At 45.5% G+C, this 25,690-nt stretch overlaps 1 long non-coding RNA gene across 2 annotated transcripts in view; it reads left to right on the plus strand.

Annotated features, from left to right (window-relative positions):
- LOC142483612 (uncharacterized) overlaps positions 1-18,208 on the plus strand; it is a 37,519-nt gene extending 19,311 nt beyond the window's left edge. The window contains exons 2-4 of one of the 2 annotated variants that reach the window (XR_012797403.1): positions 3,653-3,754; positions 5,582-5,683; positions 17,877-18,208. This is a non-coding gene — a long non-coding RNA (uncharacterized LOC142483612). The remainder of the gene's footprint in view (positions 1-3,652; positions 3,755-5,581; positions 5,684-17,876) is intronic. The other variant, XR_012797401.1, reaches the window with a different exon arrangement.
- Positions 18,209-25,690: the final 7,482 nt, after the last annotated feature.

Genomic DNA, 25,690 nt, shown 5'->3' on the forward strand with positions numbered 1-25,690 from the left:
GCATACAGTATATCTATGGGTTTTACCATCACTGGCTAAGTTGTATTTCTATAATATTGCTAATGCACTATTGTACATCCTGTAGATGGTTGTTGTATCCAGATACACATTATTATTGCATCCAATTTGACCCTATACCCACCACAGGAGATTTTATACACACCTTGTATATATTTCAACAATTTCTGTGTATATGTTAATAAAATGTTATTGTTGTTTGAGTACATTGGGTGTGTGGTTACCATTAGGTGACTTGAGTATTACACTCGGAGACCACTGAGTCTTCCTTATACAGTATTCTGTATATGCAGCTGAATGAGTGCAATTATACGGAAACCTTTTTCTTATCCCATCTTGGGGAAACATTTACAGTATGAGCTCTATATTGACCAATTTTTCGTTTGCACCTCAGCTTTATTACTCATTTATAATACACACTAATGATTATTAGGTTGAGCGGAAGGACACCTACAGTATTTGTTTCTATTGGTATAGAATACAGTAGGTTAACCCATTGATACTCAATGTGTTTATTGCCTTACTGTGTATCCTTAAGCACATTTTATGTAGTGAATATTTATGCTGTTTATACTGTTTAAACACAAATGGCCGTAGTACTTTATTTACAGTACTACTGTAAGTTTATTTCATTTACTGTAAAGAGTAAAACGCGAACACACCAAAAGGTATTTATAAAAATATCAAATGTTTATTTTTCAATAGGGAATCAAATAAAAAAGAATAAAACAAAAATACAAGTCGTCTCTTCTTTCAAGTTAATAATCTTCTTTTATTTATTTTTTCTTATTTTGACCCGGCTGACTTTTCTTAGCCATCTTGTTCTGTAAAAGATAGAGACAATATTAAATATTGCCTGAATGCCACCAAGATTAATAATCGCATTTTACTTTAAGAAAACCTGATGGGGGGAGGGGGGTTTAGGGAGAAAATTCATGCATGCCATGGCATTTCTGCACGTGTGTCATAGCAGAAATTGGAAATAAATAAATGTACTAGTGCACGTTATGAAATCTGGATATGAAGGAGGGAAGGGGGGAAGGAGGGAAGGGGGGGAAGGAGAGAAGGGGGGGAAGGAGAGAAGGGGGGAAGGAGGGAAGGGGGGAAGGAGAGAAGGGGGGGAAGGAGAGAAGGGGGAAGGAGGGAAAGGGGCAAGGGGGGAAGGAGGGGGGGGAGAAGGATGGGAGGGAATGGAGGGCAGGGGGGATGGAGGGAATGGAGGGCAAGGGTGGGAAGGAGGGGAGGAGTGGAAGGAGGGGAGGGAATGGAGGGCAGGGGGAGGGAGAAAATGGAGGGCAGGGGAGCGGGAGAAAATAGAGGGCAAGGTGAAGGGAGAAAATGGAGGGCAAGGAGGAGGGAGAAAATGGAGGGCAGGGGGAGGGAGAAAATGGAGGACAGGGTGGGAAGGAGAAAATGGAGGACAGGGGCGGGAGAAAATGGAGGGCAGGGTGGGAAGGAGAAAATGGAGGACAGGGGGGAGGGAGAAAATGGAGGACAGGGGAGGGAGGGAGACAATGGAGGGCACGGGGAGGGAGAAAATGGAGGGCAGGGGGGAGGGAGAAAATGGAGGGCAGGGGGAGGGTGAAAATGGAGGGCAGGGGGGGGGAGAAAATGGAGGGCTGGGGGGAGGGAAAAAATAGAGGGCTGGGGGGAGGGAGAAAATGGAGGGCTTGGGGGGAGGGAGAAAATGGAGGGCTGGGGGGAGGGAGAAAATGGACGGCGGGGGGAGGGAGAAAATGGAGGGAAGGGGAAGGGAGAAAATGGAGGGAAGGGGGGGAGAACATGGAGGGAAGGGGGGGGGAGAAAATGGAGGGAAGGGGAGAGGTAGAAAATGGAGGGCAGGGGGGGAGGGAGAAAATGGAGGGGAGGGAGAAAATGGAGGGCAGGGGGGAGGGAGACACACAACACAGAGACAGGGGGCGGTGGGCTCGCGGGGCTGGCAGCTGTGAGTAGCCGAGGGGGTGGTGGAGGGCTCGTGGTGCCGCCGCCGCACCGCTGTGAGTAGCGGGGGGCGGGTTGTGGAGGGCTCGTGGTGCTGCCGCACCGCTGTAAGTAGCAGGGGGGGCGGGCGGATGGCTCATGGTGCCGCCGCACCACTGTGAGTAGCTTGAGGGGTGTGCAGACGGCTTGTGGTGCCGCCCCACTGCTGTGAGTAGCGGAGGGGGGCCAGGCAGATGGCTTGTAGTGCCGCCACTCCACTGTGAGTAGCGGGGGGGGCCGGCAGATGGCTTGTGGTGCCGCCGCCGCACCGCTGTGAGTAGCTGGGGGGGAGGGCAGATGGCTCGTGGTGCCGCCGCACCGCTGTGAGTATTATGGGGGGCTGGCAGATGGCTCGTGGTGCTGCCACCGCACCGCTGTGAGTAGCAGGGGGGGGGGGAGGTGGCTCGTGGTGCTGCCGCTGCACCGCTGTGAGTAGCTGGGGGGTGGGCAGATGGCTCGTGGTGCTGCCGCACCACTGTGAGTAGCTGGGAGATGGGCAGATGGCTCGTGATGCTGCCGCACCGCTGTGAGTAGCGGGGGGGGCGGGCAGATGGCTCGTGGTGCTGCCGCTGCACCGCTGTGATTAGCAGGGAGGGCGGGCAGATGGCTCGTTGTGCCGCCGCACCGCTGTGAGTAGCTGGGGGGGTGGGCAGATGGCTCGTGGTGCCGACGCACCGCTGTGAGTAGCTGGGGGGGGCGGCAGATGGCTCGTGGTGCCGACGCACTGCTGTGAGTAGCTGGGGGCGGGCAGATGACTCGTGGTGCCGCCGCTGCACCGCTGTGAGTAGCAGGGGGAGCGGGCAGATGGCTCGTGGTGCCGCCGCACCGCTGTGGGCCGCAGAGGGGGGAGGGAGAGCTCGCAAGCAACATCAACTGAGAGACACAGGGGGAGCGCGGGCGGGGGGCCGTGGTTCAAGCAGCCGGCTAACGCGCCTTTTGATAAAACGCTGAAAGCTGCAGCGCCCTCATTCTGCAGCGCCCCCTAGCAGTTTTTTTTGTTTTTTTAGTACATCGATTCTAAGACGCAGTCCCTATTTCAGTCATGTGTAAAAAGGGAAAAAAAGTGCGTCTTAGAATCAACGAAATATGGTAATAACAAAATATAAAACGAAAATGTATTACTTTATTTCTTTAATTTAAACACATCTCAATAGACCAGGTTTTGCATATACAGTACAATAAAGTACTGTAGGAAGTTCACTTTATCTTCTAACAAGTGGTAGGAAAATCAATTAACCAATTACTACAAACTTAAGAAATGTACCTTCGTTAGAAACCTTCATGATGCAGACGACATTGAGACAGGTACCCATAATGATCCATAGAAGTCACGGTAGGATGAGTTTGGGGATACTCAGATGGTGTCATATTGCGAGATTGGGAAGTTGTATTATTCAATCGCTCTGTCCCGTTTCTTCTCCTTATATTGCCATCATCAAACATACCAAGAATATATGGGTGCACTGACCAAAAATCTTGTCTACACCCTGGGTATATTGGCGTGTGAATAAAGCAATTATTATTTGGCAAGGCATTTCGTACAGAATTCTGCCACCCATGATAGTTAGGCGAATTTTTGAAGTATTCATAATTGCGAATGATATAGTCATATATTTCTGATACGATTGCATCTTATCTGCTCTTTCATTAATAGCTGAAAAAATCAGATATACGATGGAGCATTTGGGTCGTTTATAAGCAGTTGCCACCTACAGTTGTCTGCAGTCTGCGTCCCAAGGAATAAGGAAGACAATGTGTAAGCACGCATTCACGCATTGAAAATTTATTTTTAGTTAAAAAAAACTAAAATAACCACAATTTTGATAACGTCTTGAGAGATCAAGGTAATAAAACAATGCTGTTTTGTAAGGGATACACTACCACAGGCAGCTGTTTTCATACATACAGATATGGCCTGCGTGGCATCCTCCCATAGGCAAAGACATTCACTTTGTCATCTATTTTACAGGCGCCGAATTGCAAACACATCTCTATAGCATATTCCTGTGAAAATACAGGTGTGAATAACAACACAAAGAGTTGCTTTGAGTTAAATGGGATGTATATTGATTATATCTTGAATATATATTCCAAACAAAACGATTGATGTCCGCACTTTTGTTGAGTGGAGCCGGAGAAACAAGCAGGACACAATTGTAATGTTAAAGTTATGTAAGTCTGATATGTGGAGATTTGCATAATTATAAACAGTGAGATTCTTCTTCTTCAACTCCTCCTGGGATCTGATTTCCAGAAGCTGCCCCCTTTCTATTTATATCCTAGCATGATGTCACTGTCTCCAGGCAGAAGAAGGCGGGGCTTAACTTCTGCTGCGTTACCCCAGCATCATGTGATAGGGAAAATGTGTTACTCTGTGTGTGCCCACACAGTTAACCCCTAAAGGTTCCAGTAATCCCTAAAGGGGGTTACATAAGAAAAATTAACAGTTACATGCATATTAGATGAGATTGGAAAATGCCATATGTCTATCAAGTTCAACCTATGTTAAATTTAGATGACAAATGCTTATCCTATATTTGTATTTACAGTATTTTGATCTGGAGGAAGGCAAACAAAAACCTCAGTGTAACATTATCCAATGCTGTCTCATAAGGGAAAAAAATGTCTTCCTGACTCCAATAATGGTGATCAGATCTCTCTCTGGATGAACATCCTTCTCATGTTTACGATTAACGCAGCACAGATGTTACATTATATACAGTAGCTCAACAAAACGTATTATTTTTACAATATTGTTGTAATAAATAATATTACACTAATAATTTATATTTACTAATACTAGTTATAATATAAAACAAATCACGATTTCATTTTAATTGTATCAATCAGGTATTATGACCCAATGCATTAAACTTTTAAACAACAAACTATGCATCATATACATGAAGTCTCATAACGACCTTCATTTTTTTTTGTACATCGATTCTAAGACGCAGTCCCTATTTCAGTCATGTGTAAAAAGGGAAAAAAAGTGCGTCTTAGAATCAACGAAATATGGTAATAACAAAATATAAAACGAAAATGTATTACTTTATTTCTTTAATTTAAACACATCTCAATAGACCAGGTTTTGCATATACAGTACAATAAAGTACTGTAGGAAGTTCACTTTATCTTCTAACAAGTGGTAGGAAAATCAATTAACCAATTACTACAAACTTAAGAAATGTACCTTCGTTAGAAACCTTCATGATGCAGACGACATTGAGACAGGTACCCATAATGATCCATAGAAGTCACGGTAGGATGAGTTTGGGGATACTCAGATGGTGTCATATTGCGAGATTGGGAAGTTGTATTATTCAATCGCTCTGTCCCGTTTCTTCTCCTTATATTGCCATCATCAAACATACCAAGAATATATGGGTGCACTGACCAAAAATCTTGTCTACACCCTGGGTATATTGGCGTGTGAATAAAGCAATTATTATTTGGCAAGGCATTTCGTACAGAATTCTGCCACCCATGATAGTTAGGCGAATTTTTGAAGTATTCATAATTGCGAATGATATAGTCATATATTTCTGATACGATTGCATCTTATCTGCTCTTTCATTAATAGCTGAAAAAATCAGATATACGATGGAGCATTTGGGTCGTTTATAAGCAGTTGCCACCTACAGTTGTCTGCAGTCTGCGTCCCAAGGAATAAGGAAGACAATGTGTAAGTACGCATTCACGCATTGAAAATTTATTTTTAGTTAAAAAAAACTAAAATAACCACAATTTTGATAACGTCTTGAGAGATCAAGGTAATAAAACAATGCTGTTTTGTAAGGGATACACTACCACAGGCAGCTGTTTTCATACATACAGATATGGCCTGCGTGGCATCCTCCCATAGGCAAAGACATTCACTTTGTCATCTATTTTACAGGCGCCGAATTGCAAACACATCTCTATAGCATATTCCTGTGAAAATACAGGTGTGAATAACAACACAAAGAGTTGCTTTGAGTTAAATGGGATGTATATTGATTATATCTTGAATATATATTCCAAACAAAACGATTGATGTCCGCACTTTTGTTGAGTGGAGCCGGAGAAACAAGCAGGACACAATTGTAATGTTAAAGTTATGTAAGTCTGATATGTGGAGATTTGCATAATTATAAACAGTGAGATTCTTCTTCTTCAACTCCTCCTGGGATCTGATTTCCAGAAGCTGCCCCCTTTCTATTTATAGCCTAGCATGATGTCACTGTCTCCAGGCAGAAGAAGGCGGGGCTTAACTTCTGCTGCGTTACCCCAGCATCATGTGATAGGGAAAATGTGTTACTCTGTGTGTGCCCACACAGTTAACCCCTAAAGGTTCCAGTAATCCCTAAAGGGGGTTACATAAGAAAAATTAACAGTTACATGCATATTAGATGAGATTGGAAAATGCCATATGTCTATCAAGTTCAACCTATGTTAAATTTAGATGACAAATGCTTATCCTATATTTGTATTTACAGTATTTTGATCTGGAGGAAGGCAAACAAAAACCTCAGTGTAACATTATCCAATGCTGTCTCATAAGGGAAAAAAATGTCTTCCTGACTCCAATAATGGTGATCAGATCTCTCCCTGGATGAACATCCTTCTCATGTTTACGATTAACGCAGCACAGATGTTACATTATATACAGTAGCTCAACAAAACGTATTATTTTTACAATATTGTTGTAATAAATAATATTACACTAATAATTTATATTTACTAATACTAGTTATAATATAAAAAAAATCACGATTTCATTTTAATTGTATCAATCAGGTATTATGACCCAATGCATTAAACTTTTAAACAGCAAACTATGCATCATATACATGAAGTCTCATAACGACCTTCATTCATAGAACATACGTTTTATGATGGCTTGTACTACTTTTTAGCAGTAAAAGTTTGATGCACAAGAAAAATTCAAATATGATCTTAGGGCATAGTACCCATTAAGATTAATTTTCATCATTTATTTTCATCTTGCCTCTGATAGCATCAAAGTAAAAGTAACAGGCTGTTTTGCTCCAGTTTTCTAATAATATAGTCATGAATTGTGTCTCTTTTTGGGGGTGGAGGTGTGCGAGGGGGAATTCTCAGCTATACAGATTTTGCCAGACTTATGGAAAATGCAGCCAGGCAGGGTCGCTGACAGGGGGTAACAGCTGGGACTGTTGTCCAGGGCCCAGCCAGTCTAGGGGCCCGGCCCGCCTGCCGACAACTATACAGCTTCCTCACTGCAGACAAGAAGGGCCCTCCCTTTTTTGGGCTTCCACCCCCATCTGTCCTTCCCTTCTCTCCTGCAGGACTGAAGGGCCTCCCCTTCTCTCAGAACCGCCCATCTATCCCTCCCTTCCCCAGGCCCTTTGAAGGGCTTCCGGGGGCCTGCAGGGTCCTTCTGTGCACTCCTAGGTAAGCCAAAATGCCCCAGGCCCCTTCCCCCCCAAGGGTATGTGTGCGTGCACATGTGCGTGTGTGGGTGTGTGTGTTTGGCGAGGGGGACTTATTGTGTGTGTTTGTGGAGGGGGGATTATTGTGTGTGTGTTTGGGGAGGGGGGCTTATTGTGTGTGTGTTTACAGAGGGGAGCTTATTATGTGTGGGTTTGCGGAGGGAGGCTTATTGTGTTTGGGGAGTGGGCTTATTGTGTGTGTATTTGGGGAGGGAGGCTTACTATGCGTGTGTGTATTTGGTGAGGGGGGCTTGTTATGTGTGAGTATTTGGGAGGGGGGGTTATCGTGTGTGTGTGTGTGTGTGGGTGTGTGTGTATTTGGGGAGATATGCTTATTGTGTGTCTGTGTGTATTTGGGATAGGGGGATTATTGTGTGTGTGTGCGTGTGTATGTGTGTGTGTGTGTACTTGGGGAGGGGGATTATGTGTGTCTGTGTGTATTTTGGAAGGGGGCTTACTGTGTGTGTATGTGTGTGTATTTGGGGAGGGTGGCTTATTGGGTGTGTGTATATTTGGGATGGGGGTCTTATTGTGTTTGCTTGTGTGTATGTCTTCAGGCTTATTTTGTGTGTGTGTGTGTGTTTAGGGATGGAGGCTTATTGTGTGTGTATTTGGGGACGGGCTTATTGTGTGTGTATATGTTGGAAAGGGGGTTATTGAGTATGGGGAAGGACGGTGAGAGGGGGAGTGGGAGAGCTGGAGACGAAAGAGAGGGGGGAGGAAAAAGTGATGAGGGAGTGTAAGAAAAAACGGGGTGAGAGGTGGATTATCCCAAGGCCGCCAACATACAGGTGAAACTCCTCTGTAGGTCCTCTGTAATCAGCTTCCGCAGCTGGGGAGCACCTCTATCTCCCCCCGCCCCTCCCCTTCTCTGGGGAAAACAGTCTATCTGTATGGCAGCTTCCTGTGTCTTTTACAACACTTCTTCATTCAGTTCATTCAGACCAGGCTGATTAGCTTCAGCTGCTGCTTTTCTCTAGGGAAGATTAACTCTATGTGCTGCAAAAGTCCTATAGCTGCCCTATTCAGCCCCTAGAGGACAGTGATGGTATCACATAATATAACAAGAAAGTCACTTGTCTGTTTCTGTTGTTGTAGCTGTAGGGGAAGGCCTCTCTGTTCCCCTGGGTTAGCATCCTTGTGTGCTATGGCACTCTCTGTGTCCAGGTATAGAGGTCTTGTCCCCTTGTGTTGCTATCAGCATACAGTCCTTCAGTGTGCATCAAGACATCATCTTTTCCTTAGTTCAGCCCAGGTGTGGGCTAAGGAAATCTCTGGTCTGTCCTCCTTCTCCTTATGTCAGCCCAATTGTGAGCTAAGGAATCTCTTTCCTATTTCTCACATCAGGCTTTTCTCAGAGTCCATATCAGCCAGGTGGCATCTGGTTGATTGCCTGTGTGCAATTAACCAGCTCGCTGCTGAATTTAGAGGCAGTTTCTCTCAGTCATAAATCCCTGTTACAGGGCCCCAGTGGAAACTGTAGTCCTGGACACTGGGAAAGCTGTCTGTGGCCCTGCTGCCAGCTGCAACACTGCGACACAATTGCACTAAATTTACCAAAGAAAAAGTTTCCCATTGAAAGGAACTTGATTGTCTTCTTTGATAAATCTAGTGCAGTATATTTCCACTAGTTTTGCTCTAGTTTAGCAACCAGGAGACTTTAATAAATTAACTCAAAATCTCTCTGTTAATCTCCTCCTTTCTGCTTAATTCATTCCTTAATTCACCATACAGTATGAGAAAGTGCTGCTTAGATTTGGGTCTAAAGGTCATATAATATGGATCATTTCCTCATAAATCTTTTAGGCCTTTAAGCCATCTACAGATCTTCTGACCTCCTATAACTGTAGTTCAGTTGATCCTTTCTAGAAGTGTTCAGATGACAAAATATTATTTGCACAGCTGCAAAAGTAATTGGCAAGAATATGCAACCTCCTCAAAGAAAAAAGCATTTGGAATAGTTTCACTAAAATATTTGTAACTGCGTTTACACATGGCATGTGCTAATATGATAGGAATCTTATTCTTTAGATATTACCATGATCAATGTGTGTTCTATGTACGGCCTTATTTCTAAGTGTGTTGGAACCTTGTACATGGGACTGGAGAGCTTACTTATTTTTATGAGTAGCACTTGGCTATTTATAGGCATTGACAAGGAAGTGCACATGGGAGAAATGCACTTCCTGACATGGAAATTAAGAAGTTAGGTGACTGGTAAAGGAATAATTAGAAACAAAAGGGCAATAAATGGGTGTGTAAAATCTGCCTAGAGTTGTACAAATGTGCTGCCTTTTCCCCTAATTATTACTATGTGTATATGAACAGCCATCAGGGACTGCTTTACACACGGAATTTCTGAAGACCACATCATCAATTAAATGTAGTCTGAAAAATTGCCAATGAAAAAAAGCATGCTGTACCTTAAATGGCAAGAAAGAGTAAAAATGCATACTACTAGAATATGTTAGCTTATTTACTGTATTATTATATAAAAAAAAAACAAGTACTGTTAATATTAAAGCTATTACTTTTATATTGATTTCACTGGGCAATTTCAGACTAAAATAGCCCCATCGACTGCCGTGGCTAATATAAAATAAGTACCTAAGAATGATATTGCAAAGAATAAGGAAACAATAGAAGCAAAGTCCCAGAATTAAACATTTTCATCTTAAGTTGCCCAATTGTGCTCAAAATTGCCTAGCTACTTACATCATTTTTGAGATTCCTCAATTTCAATATATTGATCATTTTTGTAAAAATTGAGAAATTAAAAAGAAATCCTAACACATTCCATCACTAGGGAGAGGGAGTGGCTCAGTGAGTAAAAGACACTGACTGGCACTGAGAGTTTGAAGCAGGGGAGCCAGTTCAATTTCTGGTGTCAGCTCCTTGTGACCTTGGGCAAGTCACTTTATCTCACTGTGCCTCAGGCACCAAAAACATAGATTGTAAGCTCCACGGGGCAGGGACCTGTGCCTGCAAAATGTCTCTGTAAAGCGCTGCGCTATACAAGAACATGCTATTATTATTATATTATTATTAAATAAAATGCGAAAATGTGAGTCACATAACTTGCTATAGTAGCAAGATAGGATAGTGGCATATCAAGTATAAGGCCACACAAGGCCAGCCCATAAAGCAAGTGTAACTTCTTGTATTTTAATCAAATACGTTGCTAAATGTTTTGGTCCCCAGGTGGATCTTCCTTTTTTTGGGGGGGGGGGGGGATTATCTGTGGGCTTTTGGCTATTTTTCTTGAAGAATGTATTACTGCTTACATACTACTTACTTAAAATACTAGCTGCATTCATTATGATAGGTCTGATGTTCCTTAGGTATGCACATAATATAGGCAAAGAAATTAGTATTAAAAGATAGTAACATGAGAAGCTGAATCCTGTAAATTGGGCCCCTTTGGATGTTATAGGTACTAGGCGATGAGGTACAGCCAATTTTGACAACATTCTCATAATATTTTTTTTAATGAAAACTGTACGATCCGAGTAGCAAAATAATGATACAATACACTTATGTAACTTGTATGAAACACCAAAAATATCATCAGGCAAAACAGACAGATATAGATAAACAGTTTGGCTCCAGTATGTACTGTATTAAGCAAACTGCATTAATGTTACCAAGTAACCCAATACGTATTACTTCATGTCTGAGATCTACAGCATGTATGAAATCATTTATACATTAGGCACAGTACTTTTTTATAGGCATGGGTAACTCCAGACCTTGCAGTTTAATTGTGACAAAGCAAGAAACTGTAAAAAAAAAAAATAGACGCTATATGTAATAATCCCATATTGATGTTATACCTGTATTCCAATTTATCATCCATTTGGATTCATGTAGAAATAATAGTGTACTCAGCACATTAAATACAGTATCATCTGCAGAAATTAACAATCCCGGTACTGATAAGGATGCAGTCTATGGTTTATGAAAACATCATATACAGAGGTTTCAACTCAAAAAGAACAATGATTATAGTACAACAATAAAGCATCATGTATGCAAATTAATTCATTGATTTTTTTTCTGAAGTAAGTCAATGAAACTGAAAAGGATCTGCAACAAATTGAGTGATTTGGAATATTTTGTAGAATCTTCTAGTTATACCCCGTACAAGATAAGATTTTACTTTGTGAAAAAAACAATCAAAAACCTATTATGCGGTGAATAATTATCACTGCCATCTATGTCAAAGTAAACCTACAAGTTGTTGTTCTGCAGTGTTTGTTTTCGTAGTTACCAATTTAATTTCATTTTACACATTAAACTTCTCTGAAATGGTGCAAGCAAATTCTCTGACAATGTTGTACAAGTTGCAAAATAATACAATTAATATTTTGTATTAAGAATCCGGTCAATGAGATTTATCACCTAAAAAAAAAAACCTGTAATTCCAAGATGGTAGCTTTACCTAACTACAGTAGTTAAAACATCTGGCAGATCTAAGTTGGGATGGCATAAAGGTACCCTCAAAGCTTCATCAGAATAATCAAGGTGTTTGTCCTGTGGGGAGAGAAAACACGGGGGGGGAAAAATAGACAAACACACACTGGAAGTGGCTAAAAAGACTTCCATTCACTCGCTCATCCAACAACTGTTGTCGTTATGCACATGATGCATATAATTAGCATTGCATTAACCTGAAGGAAAATAATGCCCGGTACTGATTTTGGTAACTTGATGTAATGAGTCCTAAGTATACAGACCTCTGTGGCTCTGGATCTAACAGACACGTTTTGAATGTAAATAAATATATATATATTAGAGAAAAGAAAAGAGAAAAAGCGCCCGATCCTTGTGTAAAATCAGATGAACAATTTAATAAATCACGGACAAGACAATTGCACACTTACAATTTGTCTGATAAAATAAGGCATATTATGGGACCAGCCCATGCACCAACTGAAGACTCCACGGTCACCTCCGCTCTACGACTGGACTTAAGTATTCATATGTATTGTACATTTTTTAATATGTGATTTTTTTATATATTTTTCATTTATATATATTTTATACATGGTTTTTGCCAGTAATCAATATATCTTTTTTTCTTTAGTCCTTTGACATACGAGTGTCAATTTTTTTCAATCATTATTTTCTGATTTTTTGATTTTTTGCATTTTTTATATTTTTTATTGTTCATTTTTTGGGAAGCATACTTCATAATTTTTTTTTTCTCATTTTAACTAATTAATTTTTTCTGTATAGGCAATCACTGATGAATTTCATGTAACGTATAATATTGATTACCGATATTTGGTGCAACATCTTGCTATTTGGTGCAACATCTTGCCACACGTCACCAGCACTGCAGCCATTTGGGTGTGGTGTGAAAAGGGCGCTGTCTTTAATATTGTTCATATATATATATATATATATATATATATATGAACAATATTAAATATAATATTAATAAATAAATAATTAATAAAATATTAATATTAAATATTGTTCATATATATATATATATATATATATATATATATATATATATATACAGTGCTTGACAAATCACCCAAAAATCTACTCGCCGAACCAAAAAATCTACTCGCCACCTAGTCCCGCCCCTAGTCCCGCCCCCAACCCCGCCTCTAGTCCCGCCCCCAGCCACGCATTTTAAAAAAAGCCATAAATTAAATAAATTGAATAAATTCCTAGTAAGAACATTCGTTTTTGATATTAGTTTATTTATTGTATTACATTATACTACAATTAGTCCTTGGTGTGTGTGTGTGTGTGTGTGTGTGTATAAATGTCGAATCTAGAAAAAAAAAGCCAGATGTGAATGACTAGTTTCCTGCACCCCTTAACTAGTGTCTGGATGCCCCCGCTTCACAATATTTAAAGCAGCAATCCCGTCTGGGATCTTACCTGATCCGCAGACCCTCAAAGTCCAGGTACCCTCATTCCCGCAATGTTATACATTGGAGGGGAGGTGTTCGTTACCTGTCTTCTGGGTTAGTGGGGTTCGATGTCTTCCGTGTGAAGCTTGAGTCAGATCTGGAAGAAAGCAGAATAGGATATTTCAGTGTAGTATAGGGCAGTTAAGATATCCAGATCCAGAGTGTGAGAGTGTGTGGGGGAGAGAGCGAGAGTGTGTGGGGGAGAGAGCGAGAGTGTGTGGGGGAGAGAGCGAGAGTGTGTGGGGGAGAGAGCGAGAGTGTGTGGGGGAGAGAGCGAGAGTGTGTGGGGGAGAGAGCGAGAGTGTGTGGGGGAGAGAGCGAGAGTGTGTGGGGGAGAGAGCGAGAGTGTGTGGGGGAGAGAGCGAGAGAGCGGGAGAGAGAGAGAGCGGGAGAGAGAGTGGGAGAGAGAGAGAGTGGAAGAGAGAGAGAGTGGGAGAGAGAGAGAGTGGGAGAGAGAGTGGAAGAGTGAGAGAGTGGGAGAGAGAGTGGAAGAGTGAGAGAGTGGGAGAGAGAGTGAGAGAGTGGGAGAGAGAGTGAGAGAGTGGGAGAGAGAGTGAGAGAGTGGGAGAGAGAGTGGGAGAGACAGAGAGAGAATGGGAGAGACAGAGAGAGAGTGGGAGAGACAGAGAGAGAGTGGGAGAGACAGAGAGAGAGTGGGAGAGACAGAGAGAGAGTGGGAGAGACAGAGAGAGAGTGGGAGAGACAGAGAGAGAGTGGGAAAGACAGAGAGAGAGTGGGAGAGACAGAGAGAGAGTGGGAGAGACAGAGAGAGAGAGTGGGAGAGAGAGAGAGACAGAGAGAGAGTGGGAGAGACAGAGAGAGAGAGTGGGAGAGAGAGAGAGACAGAGAGTGGGAGAGAGAGAGACAGAGAGAGAGACAGAGAGAGACAGATAAAGAGACGTCAAGGCGCCGTGACATTGACGCTGCTCCGCGCTGATTGGATGTTTTCAGCCGACAGTGCTCTGAAAAACAGCTTGGCTGTCGGCTGAAAACTCCAGCGCCTCAGCACGCCTGCGGACGCTCGCGTGAGCCCCCTCCCAAGGCATCCTCATTGAGTATGCAGGGGATCAGCGCGGAGCGTCCGCACGGCTCAGCGCGGCCTGTCCTTCTATGGACTCGGCCAGAGAGACAGATAGAGAAAGACAGATAGAGAGAGACAGATAGAGAAAGACAGATAGAGAGAGACAGATAGAGAGAGACAGATAGAGAGAGACAGAGAGAGACAGAAAGAGAGAGACAGATAGAGAGAGACAGATAGAGAGAGACAGATAGAGAGAGACAGATAGAGAGAGACAGATAGAGAGAGACAGATAGGGAGAGACAGATAGAGAGAGACAGACAGAGAGAGAGAGACAGAGAGAGACAGATAGAGAGAGACAGAGAGAGACACACAGAAAAAGAGAGAGACACACAGAAAAAGAGAGACACACATAGAAAAAGAGAGACACACACAGAAAAAGAGAGACACACACAGAAAAAGAGAGACACACACAGAAAAAGAGAGACACACACAGAAAAAGAGAGACACACACAGAAAAAGAGAGACACACAGAAAAAGAGAGACACACACAGAAAAAGAGAGACACACAAAAATAGAGAGACACACAAAAATGAGAGACACACAAAAATGAGAGACACACAAAAATGAGAGACACAAAAATGAGAGACACACAAAAATGAGAGACAAAAAAGAGAGACACAGAACACACACAGAGAGAATGAGAGACAAAGACAGAGAGAGGGTGAGGGCGACACAGGGAGAGGGCGACAGGGAGAAGGCGAGGGCGACACAGGGAGAGGGTGACACTCACAGACACACACTCACTCTCACTCAGACACTCACAGACACGCAGAGACACACTCACGCAGACACTCACGCAGAGACACACTCACGCAGAAGACTCACAGACACACACTCAGAGACACTCACACACACACACACACAAACAGACACACACAGACAGGCACACAGACACACAGACAGGCACACTGACAGACACACAGACAGGCACACTGACAGACACACAGGCACACTGACAGACACACAGGCACACTGACAGACACACAGGCACACTGACAGACACACAGGCACACTGACAGACACACAGGCACACAGGCACACTCACAGACACACAGGCACACTGACAGACACACAGGCACACTGACAGACACACAGGCACACTGACAGACACACAGGCACACACAGGCACACTCACAGACACACAGGCACACTCACAGACACACAGGCACACTCACAGACACACAGGAACACTCACAGACACACAGGCACACTCACAGACACACAGGCACACTCACAGACACACAGGCACACTCACAGACACACAGGCACACTCACAGACACACAGGCACACTCACAGACACACAGGCACACTGACAGACACACAGGCACACTCACAGACACACAGGCACACTCACAGACACACAGGCACACTCACAGACACACAGGCACACTCACAGACACACAGGCACACTCACAGACACACACACACACAGGCACACTCACAGACACACAGGCACACTCACAGACAGACACACAGGCACACAGACAGACACACAGGCACACAGACAGACACACAGGCACACTGACAGACACACAGGCACACTGACAGACACACAGGCACACTGACAGACACACAGGCACACTGACAGACACACAGGCACACTGACAGACACACAGGCACACTGACACACTCACAGGCACACTCACAGACACACAGGCACACTCACACACTCACAGACACTCAGTCTGTCACTCACACACTCACCGGGTCACACGTGGCAGCAGTGGGGTCTCCGCAGGGCAGTGGGCCCTCCACATGGCTGGGGTGCCTCTCCAAGACATGGGACACACAGCGCAGCGTGGGCCTCAGCAGCAGCAGAAGCAGGTCCCCCAGCCAGCCCCTCCCCCCCCCCCGAAGCGGCCGACGCCGCAGCACGCTCCCCGGACACCCCCGGGCAGCAAGCGAGGATCGGGGGCAGGTGATTAGGGGGAGATCATGGGCAGGAGGCGGACTGGCGCAGGAGGCGCGCACGGGGGAAGCTGGGTTGGCACTTCCCCCTCCGTCCCACGTGGGGAGCGGAGGGTGCGGGGGGGCTGGATCGCGCTTGTTTTGGGCTTCCCCCTCCGTCCCACGTGGGGAGCGGAGGGGGGAGGGTGTGGGGGGGGGGCTGGATCGCGTGCGGCGCTTGTTTTGGGCTTCCCCCTCCGTCCCACGTGGGGAGCGGAGGGGGGAGGGTGTGGGGGGGGGCTGGATCGCGCGCGGCGCTTGTTTTGGGCTTCCCCCTCCGTCCCATGTGGGGAGCGGAGGGGGGGGGCTGGGTTGCGCGCGGGGCTTGGTTTGGGCTTCCCCCTCCGTCCCACGTGGGGAGTGGGGGGGGGGAGGGATGCGGGGGATTCTGGGTTGCTGGGGGGAACAGGCAGCGCAAATAGCAGGACACTCTGCTTGCCCTGTGCACGCGCGCCGGGACCACAGGATTTGCCGCCATTTTTTTTAACTTTTTTTTAACCCAATCAGGGAGGGGGATTATTTATTTATTTAAAAAATAAAAAAAAAATTGGCACGAGCAGGGGAATTCATTGAGCTGCAGCACGGGTCGCCAGCTGCCTAAATCCACTCGCAACGGGCGACTGGTTATCATTATTTGTCGAGCACTGAATATATACTGTATATATATATATATATATGAACAACATTAAAGACAGCGCCCTTTTTTTTATATATATATATATCATCATCATCTTCGGCCCTTGTCGATCCACTGCTGGATGAAAGCCTCCCCAATGATCTTCCACGTACAGCCTCCTTTCTCCATGTTATATATTTAAACAAGTTAAATATACAGTACTAGCTGTACTCGGTGTAACATACGCCGATCTAGGAGATCGGAAAAGTTTTTAATTAAACATTCACGCATTTAATTAATTTTTTTACTTATATTTTTTAATCAAAGATTTCTCTAACAAGAAAATTGTCAATTTCTGGGTTCTTTTCTGACACAACAGTAAGTGAATCAAATGGTCTGACTCTTGATAGATATAATTGTTCATGACTAAAACAGGCTTAGGTAGGTAAATGTATATTTTATCAAATGTTTGGCCTTGTGACTTGTTGATCATCATTCAAAAAGCCAATCGTATGGGAAACAGTTTTCTTTTGAAACTGAATAGTAAATGTGTGTCTAATGGAATGAGTGGGATTCTTGGAATTAGTACCGTGTCTGAGTTTGAATCACCGATCACTTTTGCTTGGATTATGTGTTTTTGTATTAGAGTAAAAGTAAGTATTGTACCATTAAATAGTCCTCTCAATGGTATTAGGTTCCTAAGGAGCATGATAACAGCTTCTACTTTAAGTTTCAGTTCACGAGGAGGCTTTCTGGTTGGAGTAAGACTATTTAAGAATGCTTCCTTAATGCACGTTGATGAGCAGTATTATCACTCACAATATGGCTGAATACTTCTCTTCATCAGGGATAGAAAGAAACCCACAATTAGGAGTTTCAAAATGCGTTGGACGTTTTTTTGCACAGCAGGGACACCGTAGCAGCAAGATACCAGAGGTGACGTCAGCAGATGAGCCGATCGATGAGACTCTGGCAGCAGCTGACTCCAAGCACGGAAGGCGGATCTCCTCGAGTTGCTGATGTACTTCACCCCACGGCGAGCGGTGTCAACCAAAAACCAAATGCGCATGTCCTAGCCACCTCTGGTGAGTAGGATTCCAATTTTTCTCACGGCGGAGCAAGTTTTATTCATTCAGGTGCAGCCGCACCGAGATGTTTTACACTTGATATACTTATGTATGCCATTTTATTTTTTTCATTGTTATTATAATAAATTGCTCTGTTCATTTACCATATATAGTCCTTGGGTAATGCACTATTGCAGTGTTTTGTATGTTTTGTCTTCCTTCTCTTGAGGTCATCATTCAAAAGAAGAGGACTTTATCCACGAACCTACCTATTCCTATAGGCCACCCCTTACCTTAGCGCCACAACAGGTTTATCACTTCTACATCCTTCCCATGTTTACTTATTTGGTATATCCCTATATACCTTTCCTTTCTCAAAAGATGTCCAATTTTTTTGAACAAATCTATTCTATCTGCCATCACAGTCTCCATGGGTAATGAATTCCACATTTTAACTGCTCTTACTATACAGAACCCTTTCCTTTGTTGCTGGTAAAATCTCCTTTCCTCCAACCTTAAGGGATGACCCTTAATGACCATTTGTTGAGATGAAGAGAGAGTCTTCATTTGTAACACTCAGTATTGCTCTTCCTTTGCATTGTTTAGGAGTAACCGTAGAAAGTTCAATGTCACTGTATAGTTGCGCAACTATCTTGATTTTCTAGATAGCAGAATGAGGGTAATGTTACAGTATCGCCTGTTTTTCCATTACCAACATCCAGGAGCTATTCCACAAATTTCTTGTCACTTTCTAGAGCTCGCATATTTTGTTTCAGCTTCAGCAGACAGATTGCAGAGAAATGGTGCTCATATGTCAGTGTGTCCTCTGAATATAACAATAATTGGCACACTGTAAACGTCCATAGCAGCTCAATGTTCATATACAGGGGGGACAAATGACCTAGCAGAGTCCACTTGACTACCACAACCAGGGGCCTTTGTATTTAGACCCCTCTCTATGTATAAAGCTCCCCAACAATAGGACTTTAGGTATATATATAAGGGCTGAGGCCCATTTCCTGCCCTTGGGGGTATCCAGAATGGGTCCAGTGTTGCAGTGTTCCGAAGCGTGCAATCCTGCAAGGTAGAAGCAGCAACAAGTGATGTGGAGCAAAGGAGCACAGCAGAAAAAAGGATCTTCCAAGGAAAAAATAATCAGAGGGCAACTCCAGAATAAAAGTAAAAAGGATTTAATTCATCAGCTCACAAAAAAGTGAAAGAAACAAACGCACCAACGCATTTCATGCCATGGAACTTTATCAAGGTGTGATTAAGACAACAAATAAGCTTACCTATATAGGATCCACATTTCGCGCCAAAACCACATCAGTGGGGCGCCATAAACTGCGCATCTGAGGACCGTTGTGCTGACGTGACACCACCACGAGTCAGCCAGACTGCTCTGGCGCTCGGAGGTCTGTGGGTCTCGCGGGTCTGTGATATAGTTTTGCAGGTATCACCTTCAGGATAAATACAAATCTCCCGTTCAGCATGGGGTTCACCATCGTCTCCGACAACTATAGCTGCAACTTCGGTCTTGGATGTAGGGGCATTATATCTTCGTAGATCTAGTTCAGGATCTTCCATAAATACAATTTTTACTTTCATAGTTGGAGTGGTTAAATTAATTTCATGCATTTGTTTACAGGATTTGGCAAATGGATTCGTTCTTCATAATATTTTCTAGTTGTAGCATTACAACTTCACTACACCCTCTGTTTAATTCATTCTCTTATCGTTTTGTAGTTGCTTCTGCTGAGTCAAAAATATATAACTGTCCATATCCTGGTTTGTTTGCCCGTGTTGCGTATAATGGAGATACCATATGATACATTTGACAGTGTATTCTAAAACAGAAAGGTCCATGTCTAGGGGTGCCTTTATTTCAGCCCCCATCGATGTAAAAGCAGATTTGTACTCTCTGATACCGTATGATTTTTTTTTTTTTATAACTTTCATTTTATTAGGTGAAACAATCCATTGGCTTACAGCGATTCACCTTATTTCCGTTTTTCTCCTCCAATCAACATACATAACGTGACATGACATACCTGACAGACAAAGGAACCAGGGATAGGGAGAGAAGGGGGAGGATGGGAGGGGGGGTGGTGAGCGACTCCGGCGGCTTTTGTTCTGTGCCTGTATAGACTTCCCTGATTAGGGCCGGGACCTCAGCTCTTTGTGTGGCTTTATTCTGACTTTCCCTCACTAAATTGGGTTTTCCTGGAACCAGGGTCACGAATGATGTATGATTAGTTCCAGTAAGCTCAACTCATGTCCTCCCTCTTCCAAAGCATGACAAGTCCTTAATGTCTTTCTTAGTTTTATTGCTGGATTAGAAAACACAGGAACTTGTGGGTGTAGTGTAGGCAGAGAGTGCTTCTCTATGTGGGATGCTTCTATGAGGTTGGACTATGGTAAGAGAGAAAGGCCTTACCAGGGGTGGATGCAGACAGGTCTGTACTCACTGTAATCTAGGGTGGAAAAGAAAGTGAGGGGCAGGGGTCACACTAAAGGTTGAGTGGGACTGCACTAACTGTCGGCAAAAGACAGGGGAGAACATGGGAAAGTCCATTAACTGGGAGGACTGGAGAAGCTGCAGTAGCAGTTCACTGATTATGTGCTCAGAGGCAAAAAATGCAACATTGTTGCATGTTACACAGGCACAGTGTGTGTATGTGGAGCCAATGCCTGCAGCTGAACTTAAGGAGCTGACAAGCAGAAGGGGGGTCGGGCAGGAATGTGATTCTTGTTCCATGACACTCCCCGTCTGGTATCTGGAGATACCACTATATAACTGGAATATGTGGAACATATGTGCAATGCATAACAAAGATAACATCACATTCTTAAACAATGCAAGAGTCCATGTCCACATAGCGATGTGACACCGGCCGGTATCACTGGTATCAAGGTCCCTTGGCCAAGGTTCTTTGGCAAAGGATGCAGGGTGGATGCACAGCTCCAGGTTTGCTGGTTGCACCACAATGTCTTTGTATAAAAGTCTCTGGCACTGTTTCCTTTTAGTCTTGTGAGAGAACAGTCCTTTTGTCTCTGTAGTTTCACCCACAGAGTGTATCCCCTTGTAGGTATACCAGCCGTGGCAGCCTGTTGCTCTATCACCTGGCGTTTGGCAGAAGGAGAGGGCTTTTGGCTCCTTGTGGGAGCGGATTACTGTCCCTGGAAAACTGGTTGTCGAATGTAATCCAATAAAGGGGGCGTCGTTCAGGGAGACTCCCTGAAGCTGAGCGCTGGGGTTGAACATTACCCGGATTTGATCGGGTTCCTGAGGGTGGTAGGCCCCAGGTGATTGGAGGTACCGACATTCTTTGCCTTCCTCCATTAGAGGTGCTGGCTTTGCGTGGCCGGTAAAGAATATCTTCTGGATGAAGACCACAAAGTTGTTTTTGGTCTCTGGTTCCCTTTGTGGGCCGTAGAGGTGCGAGGTGAACCTAGAGATGGCATGTTCTCCATTGTTTGGGAAGCGCCTCCTTGGTGAACGGAATGGTGGCGGAGTCACCCGACTGCTTAGTCCGTCTTTAGAGAGCTCCTTGACAGTTAACCTCGGGAATCCTCTATCTTCCCTCGAGGGTGTTTGTTTGTCATCGTTCCTTGTTGTCTGGAACGCTGTGCACCGTAGTTCATCGGTACATTTCTCTTGCACGAGAACATCTCCGCGTAGTTTGGTGAAACGCTTTTGTGTTTCTTTGTTGACTGCCATCGGGAGGTTGTTTTCTCCCTGGACATGACGAAGAACAGTCTCTTTTGTCCTTGTAAATCCTTTTGGGAAATGTCTCTGCAACTGTCCCCTTTTACGTGTTTGAACGAACAGTCCTTTTGACACTGTGGCTTCGCCTGTGGGGCGCAATCTTTTGCGGCTATGCCAGCCGTGGCAATTGGTTGCTCTGTTGCTTGATACTCTGTGGAGAGGAACAACTGTACGTCTTAATTGTGCCCTTGCGCGCGGGAGTATTGTCTGATTGTTTGTTGTTTTTAGGACGATCCCTTTATCGGTCACCTTTGGGAGGTTACTCTCTTCCTTCGGTGGAGTCGACTCATCATCCTTGGCTGTCTGGACTGCTGAGCATCCTAAGCCATTGTCGCATCCCATCGGCGTGAGGATGTCTTTGTTGGTCTCAGGGGTATGACCTTGTCTTTCCTCTTCACTTGGCCCTTCGGTCACTTGGAGATGGCCAAGACATGGTTCAGAGAGAGATGTGTGTCCACATTCTGTCACCTCCGTTCTGCGGGCATCAACGTAGTCTTGCCTGTGCTCTCTGTTAGTGCACGAGTTGCCCACTATCACCCATCCTAGGTCGAGTCTTTGGGCGTATGGCGCGTTGTGGGGTCCGTTGTGCTGTTTACGGACTTTATGTACCCTCATGATGTCCCTACCGAGCAGCAGCAGGATCTTGGCGTCTTGTTCCACCGGCCGGATGTGGTTGGCTATTCCTTTGAGGTGGGGGTAATGGAGTGCCACGTCTGGTGTGGGTATCTCGTCCCTGTTTGTGGTCATGTGGTTGCACTCGATGAGTGTGGGAAGGGGCATGTTCACTTTGCCGTCTATTGAGCATATGGTGTAGCCGTTCACTCTTCTCCCTGTGGTCTCCATTTGCCCTGCGCACGTTCTGAGAGTGTAAGGAAAGGCACCATCTTGTATGTTAAACATGTCGAAGAACTCTGACCTGACCAGTGATCGGTTGCTCTGGTCGTCGAGGATTGCGTACATCCGAATAGCCTTCTCAGGTTGTCCCTGGGGGTGCACTGCGACAAGGCATATTTTGGAGCAGGACATTTTGTCACCTTCTTTTCCGCAAACCTCAGTGCGCTGAGATGTGACGGATGTTGACTCTCCTTCTTCTTTCTCCCCGCCATGCTCCGCTATGGAGGATGGGTTCTTGAGTTGGTGGAGTGTCATCGCCTCTGGGTGTAACGCTGTCACGTGCTTGTCACTCTCGCACACTGTGCATTTGATCTCTTCCTTACAGTCCCTGGCTAGATGGGTCGTGGAACCGCAGCACTTGAAGCAAACTCCGAATTCTCCAAGTAACCTCTTGCGTTCCTCTAGGGACTTCATCCTGAACCCAAAGCACTTGTTGAGTGGGTGTGGCTTCTTGTGTATGGGACATTCCCTGTTTGGGTCCCTTGGTTCCTTGTCTCCGGCGACCGACTGATCGGGAGTAGTTTGGGCCGTGGGAGGCACGTCCGTCCTGCGGGCCGAGATGGGTGTTTGGGGGTTACCATATCTCGTCGCTGGTCTCTCGTTCTTCGGGCTGCTTGCACTGTATGTGGTTTGCGCACCTAAGATGAAACTGGGATCGTTTCTTGTCTTTGCCGCTTCGCAGATGAAGCTCACGAAGAATGAGAATGGGGGGAAGACAACCTGCTTCTCCCTTTTGTATTTGGAACCTTGTGAAAGCCACCTTTCTTGGAGGTTGAAGGGTAGCTTCTCCAGGATGGGTCTCACTCCACGAGCTGAATCTAGGGCGTTGAGACCTATTAAGGAATGGTCTTTCCTTGCGAACTCCAGTTCTTGCAGCAGGTCTCCAAGATCTCGTAACTTCGAGTAGTCTTTACTCGTGATCTTGGGGAAGCTCTCGATTCTTTTGAAGAGTGAATCCTCGACTGCTTCAGGGCTGCCATAGGTCTCTTCTAGCCTTTCCCACACTAGGTCCAGGCCTACTTGGGGTTGATGTGCGTTTGCCGTCCGAAGTCTCTGCGCTTGCTCCCTGGATACGTTCCCCAAGAACTTAACTAACAGGTTGAGCTCTTCCCTTGCTGAGAAGTCCAAGCTGTCGATTGCGTCTTTGAACGTGAACTTCCACGTCCGGTAGTTCTCAGGGCGGTCGTCGAAGCTGATGAGTCCTGCGTGCACCAAGTCGCGCCGGATCATGTACTTGGCTATGTCTGTCAGACCTGAGACATCGGCGCGTTTGCCCCGTTCTGAGGTAGTTGCTGGGACGGTCTGTGCGGTCGCCTCTTCCTTGGCGTGGACGTGTGATGGCTGCTGGCCAGTGTGAGGGGCTGTTTTCTCCCGCGTGGGTGTACCTGGATTGCGAGCCTGTGGTGGTGCATCCGTGTGCGCGCTGGCGTGTGGATCACTCTTGTGGCTGTGGCTATCCCAGGCAGCATGTGCCATTGATGGAGCAGCGTCTTCTCCTCGTGGTCCTAGCGAGTCTTCGGTATCTGTGGTGTCGCTCCATCCGTGTTGAGATGGTGCGCTGGTGTTTACACTGAAGAGGCTCCTTACGTAGTCTTCAGTGCGTTGGGCTGGATCCTCTGAAGCTATCCATCTGTACGGTAGCTCCCCGCCGTCCTGTTGTGCGGCTGCTTCTAGGACTTCCGCTTGGGCTATGGCGGCTTCCTTCTCTTGATTAAGTGCCTCTAGATCCGCGTCCAATTCGGCCTTTCTGCGCGCAGCGGCGGCGGCAGCGGCATTGGCAGCGGCGGCAGTGGCAGCGGCGGCAGTGGCAGCGGCGGCGGCATTCTGCTCCTCCTCTTCTATGCGCGCTCTTTCTGCCCTTACGGCTGCCTCTCTCCGACCATATTCGGCCCTGGCACGTGCGGCCTCTGCTGTGGCTCGCGCCTTGGTAGCGCTCGCGCTTGCGCTAGACGCGTGAGATTGCACTGATCTTGCTGACCTTGATGAGTGTCTGGATATGCTTGAGCGCTGCGATGCAGATTCCAGCAAAAGGTCTTTTCTCTGGTCTTCGGCCTCAGTAATAGTGGTCTGCACGAAGCTGTCGCGCTCCAGGTCAGTTGCCTCCTGCTGGTCGCGTTCGCTGAGGCTTTCCTCTGTGTTAATTCTTTTTAGGTAGGCGAGATATGTTTGTGAGAGCATTTGGTAACGTTTGTGACTTGACCTCAATTGGGCTATAGCTTGCCTAATTTGTTTCTCCTGATCACTAGTGCTTGCAACGTTACATATTTCACGACCAGTGTCCTCCCAGGCCTTCTCTAACCTTTCGCGGTGTGCTTCAATGTCATTCTCATATTTTTCGCGGGCCTTTTGTGTCAGTGTGACTGTCCGTTTAGGCCTTGCGCCTGCCTGCGCCTGTTGCAGATGCGCAGCGGTCTCTGTGTCTGAGAGATCGCTTTCCTGCGTGATGTCTGGTGAGGCTCTGAGTTCTGCCATGCTGTAGGTGTGTGTAGGCCTTTGCCAGTGCGTGTGGCGTGCGGTCTTTTACCTTGTCAGCGATGGGCGTCTGTCTCAGATGATGCCGAGCGGTGTCCTGCAGCGTGCAGCGTTGGGGTAGCTGTACTTACAGATGTCCGTTGGCTCCTCACTGTGGGGCTGAGCAGCGGGTGGACTCAGACAGAGAAAAAGGCAATTAGGTTTGTGTGTACAGTCTGTTTGCAAAGCTGCTGCCTTGTGTGCAGGGTTGCTCGTGCAGTGTAAGCTGCTTGCTTCTCTGTAAGGTTGCAGGCTGTGTGCAGTTTGCTGTATACAGCTTGCTGCCCTGTCTGGCAGAGTGAAGCTGCTGCTTGTCCTGGGGTGCAGAGACTATTCTGTTTAGCATAAAGTCTTTGAGTAGTAGCTCCTGTGTGATTCCCTAACACAGGTCTTTGTTTTACTGTTCTGTTTAAACTGCTG

The sequence above is a fragment of the Ascaphus truei genome, chromosome 2 (assembly GCF_040206685.1).
Source record: "Ascaphus truei isolate aAscTru1 chromosome 2, aAscTru1.hap1, whole genome shotgun sequence".
Classification (NCBI taxonomy): Eukaryota; Metazoa; Chordata; class Amphibia; order Anura; family Ascaphidae; genus Ascaphus; species Ascaphus truei.